At 46.8% G+C, this 4,238-nt stretch overlaps 1 pseudogene; it reads left to right on the top strand.

Moving 5' to 3' along the window:
- The first annotated feature begins 228 nt into the window (after nt 1-228).
- Nucleotides 229-326, top strand: LOC144580711 (small nucleolar RNA U13; annotated as a pseudogene).
- The last annotated feature ends 3,912 nt before the right edge of the window (nt 327-4,238 follow it).

Genomic DNA, 4,238 nt, shown 5'->3' with positions numbered 1-4,238 from the left:
AGATAAAAAGGTGTGTTTTTTGAGAAAAATGAACAACGTACCAACAAAAAATAGGGAACAGCTGGGGTTGGTGGCTCATTCCTATAATCCTAGCTCTTTGGGAGGCTGAGGTGGGAAGATCGCTGGAGTCCAGGAGGTTAAGGCTGCGGTGACCCATGATTGCACCACTGCCCTCCAGCATGAGTATTGCAGCAAGACCCTGCCTCAAGAAAAACTAAAATTTTAAAAAACCAAAACCTAAGCATGACAATTGGGTTATCAGGCTATTTTATGATATGTGCCATTCTCAAAACTTGTTACGGTATCATCACATCACTCATCCGACACGAAAAAATAAAAAATAAAACCCAGAAACTCAAACTAAAAATATTTGCAAATCTATAGTGTTATGCGTTGTGCTCTGTCTCCCCGAAAGATGCTGAAGCCCTATGCCGCAGGGTCTGTGGATGCGACCTTATTTGGAAATAGCCTCTTCCCATGTGATCGAGCTAAGCTGAGGTAATGAGGGTGAATTATAATCCAGTGTGCCTGGTGTCCTTATAAAAAGGGGATGTGTGGACAAAGACACCTACAAAGGTAAGACAGTTTCAAGACAGAGACAGAAGACCACCTGCAAGCCAAGGAACTCTGGAGGCTCTCAGAATCCATGAGCGAGACCTGGGACAGACCTCCCTCACAGCCTTCAGAGAAAAAACAAACAAGCAATAAAAAATCCCTTGATTTCAGACTCCTGGTATCCAGAACTGTGAGAATAAATCTCTGTGGTTGAAGCCACACAGTTTAGGGTACTTTGTTAAGGCAGCGCTGGGAAATGAATGCAGAGTTCTTGGGGCACGCATCCACACTTCTGAAGGAAATGTGGGACGTGCAATGCTTGAACTTACAATTCATACTTTTCTCTACTCTGAATTCTTTTTTTTGGAGAGGCAGGGTCTCACTCTGTCACCCAGGCTGGAGTGCAGTGGCACAAGCATGGCTCACTGCAGCCTCCAGTTCCTGGGCTGCAGCAATCCTCTTGCCTCAGCCTCCTGAGTAGCTGAGACTATGGGCACATGCCACTGTGCCCAATTTTTAAAAAATGTTTTGTAGAGATGGGGTCATGCTATGTTGCCCAGGTTTACCTGAAACTCCTAGCCTCAAGTGATCTTTCCATCTTGGCCTCCAAAATTCTGGGATTATAGGTATAAGCCATTGTAACTGGCTTGACTTTAAAAACAAAAACAAAAACAAAAACAAAACCAGAATCTTCCTATATTACCCAGGCTGGAGTCCAGGGACATGATCTTGGCTCACTGCAACCTCCACCTCCTAGGTTCAAGCAATTATTTTGCGTCAGCCTCCCGAGTAAGTCAGCTTATAGGCTCCTACCACCACACCTAGCTAATTTATGTATTTTTATTACAGGCGAGGTTTCACCTGTGGGCCAGACTGGTCTCGAACTGCTGACTTCAGGTGATCCGCCCACTTCAGCCTCCCAAAATGCTATGATTGTGGCTCACTGCAACCTCCGCTCCTGGGTTCAAGCAATGCTCCTGCCTCGGCCTCCCAAGTAGCTGGGATGACAGGTTCCTGCCACCATGCCAGTTTTTGTACCTTCAGCAGAGACGGTGTTTCACCATGTTGGCCAGGCTGGTCTTGAACCCCCGACATCAGGTGATCCGACTGCTTCAGCATCCCAAAAGGATAGGATAACAGGCATGTGCCACTGTGCCCGGCCCACTTCTGTTATTATTACAGTGTAATATATAATGAAATATTTACACAACTCACCGTAACGTAAAATTAGTGGGAGCCCTGAGCTTGTTTTCCTGAAACTAGAGCATCCCTTCTGAAGGTGACGGGAGACATTGACAGATAAACAGGCATTGGATTCTCATAAGGGGCACGCAGTCCAGCTCCCTCGCATGTGCTGCTTACGGTAGGGTTTGCATTCTTATGAGACTCTAACAACGCCACCGATATGACAGAAGGTGGAGCTCAGGTGGTGATGCCAGAAATAAGGAGCGGCTGTGCACACAGATAAAGCCTCCCTAGCCCGTTCGCTGCTCACCTGCTGTGCTGCCTGCCCAGTTTCTAACAGGTGAGATGGGCACGGTGGCTCGTGCCTGTAATCCCAGCACATTGGGAGACTGAGGCAGGTGGATCACCTGAGGTTGGGAGTTCGAGACCAACCTGACCAACATAGAGACACCCTGTCTCTACTAGAAATACGAAAATTAGCCTGGCATGGTGGCTCATACCTTTAATCACAGCTACTTGGGAGTCTGAGGCAGGAAACTGGCTTGAATCTGGGAGACAGAGGTTGCAGAGAGTCAAGATCATGCCATTGCATTCCAGCCTGGGCAACAAGAGCAAAACTCCCTGTCAAATTAAAAAAAAAAAAAAAATCCCGGGTGCAATGGCTCACACTTGCAATCCCAGCACTTTGGGAGAATGAGGAGGGCAAATCACCTGAAGTAAGGCGTTTGGGACCAGCTTGGCCAACATGGTGAAACCCTGTCTCTACTAAAAATACAAAAATTAGCCAGGTGTGGTGGTATATGCCTGTAATCCCAGCTACTCAGGAGGCTGAGGCGGAAGAATTACTTGAGCCTCGGAGATGGAGGTTACATTTACCTGAGATAGCACCGCTGCACAGACTGAGACTCTGTCTCAAAAAGAGAGAGAGAGAAAAAAAAAGAAAAACAAAAACAGGCTACTGGTACAGATCCGTGGCCAGGAGGGTTGGGGACCCAAGCTGTAGACAATATGTATTGATCAAATCGGGGTAACTGAGACAGTCATCACCTCAAATATTTATCTTTTGTTTTGGGAACAAAAAAATTCTTCTCTTCTAGCTATCTTGAAATATTCAAATAAATTCTCATTCACTGTAATTTCCCTTGTGCACTATTGATTACTGTAACATATTCCTTCTATCTAGGCCTTCTGATCTTTCATTCGTTCTTTTTAAAAATTATTTTCATTTATTTCTGAGACAGTCTCTCTCTTTCTGCCAGGCTACAGTGCAGTGACATGGTCTCGACTCAATGTAACCTTCACCTCCTGGGTACAGGCAATTCTCCTGTCTCAGCCTCCTGAGTAGCTGGGATTACAGGCGTGCATCAGTATTCCTAGCTAACTTTTTTTATTTTTAGTAGGGATGGGGTTTCACCATGTTGTCCAGGCAGGTCTCGAATCCCTGACCTCAAGCGATCCACCCACCTCGGCCTCCCAAAGTGCTAGGAGTACAGGCGTGATCCACAGCACCCGGCCATTTATTCATTCTTACATTCATTCATTCTATGAATAACTACTGCCTGGTTATCATATACCTGACAGGGCTCCGGGCTCTGGGGAAACAGCAATGAGCAAAACAAAGTTGCTGCTCTCTTAATGGTTCCATCATTCTAATGAGGGGGAAAGAGACAGGCGATCCATAAACAAACCATTAACACAGACAGCACATCAGGTGGAGAGTGCTATGAAGAATAAAAACTAAAGCAGGTATGGCCAGGTGCGGTGGCTCCCATCTGTAATCCCAGCACTTTGGGAGGCTGAGGAGGATGGATCCCTTGAGGTTAGTAGTTCGAGACCAGCCTGGCCGACATGGTGAAATGCCATCTCTACTAAAGGTACAAAAAAAAATTACCTAGGTGTGGTGGCAGCTGCCTGTAATCCTAGCTACTCAGGAGGGTGAGGTGGGAGGATTGTTTGAACTTGGGAGGTGGAGGTTGCAGTGAGCCGACATTGCGTCACTGCACTCCAGCCTGGGGAACAGAGCAAGACTCTGTCTTCAAAAATAAAAAAGTAAAGAGAAATCGGGTGCAGGTTAGAGTGCACTAGCACAAGCAGGGGTGCTCAGGTGGTGATGAAGGTGGTCAGGAAAGGCCTCTCTGTGAAGGTGATAGACATGAGGGCTGAGCCTGGGGACTCCTGAAGAGAGCAGCATGGGAGGGCCCTAGGTATTGGTCCCATTTGTGATCCTTTTTTTTTGTTTTGTTTGGTTTTTGACACAAAGTCTTGCTCCGTCACCCAGGCTGGAGTGAAGTGGCACAATCTGGGGCCACTGCAACCTCCACCAACTGGGTTCAAGGCACCTCAGCCTCCCAAAGAGCTCGGATGTCAGGCGTGAGTCACTGTGCCTTGCCTATGCATCAACATGTTTAAATTCTTCAGAAAGCTGTGCTTTAGGAAGAGTGTTCTGACAGCAATCAGAAATAAATGACAACGGCAGAACAAGAATCACGTCAGTGACA

The sequence above is a fragment of the Callithrix jacchus genome, chromosome 21 (assembly GCF_049354715.1).
Source record: "Callithrix jacchus isolate 240 chromosome 21, calJac240_pri, whole genome shotgun sequence".
Lineage (NCBI taxonomy): Eukaryota > Metazoa > Chordata > Mammalia > Primates > Cebidae > Callithrix > Callithrix jacchus.
The sequence above is the reverse complement of the archived record's forward strand: the minus strand, read 5'-3'. Positions and strand labels throughout refer to the sequence as shown.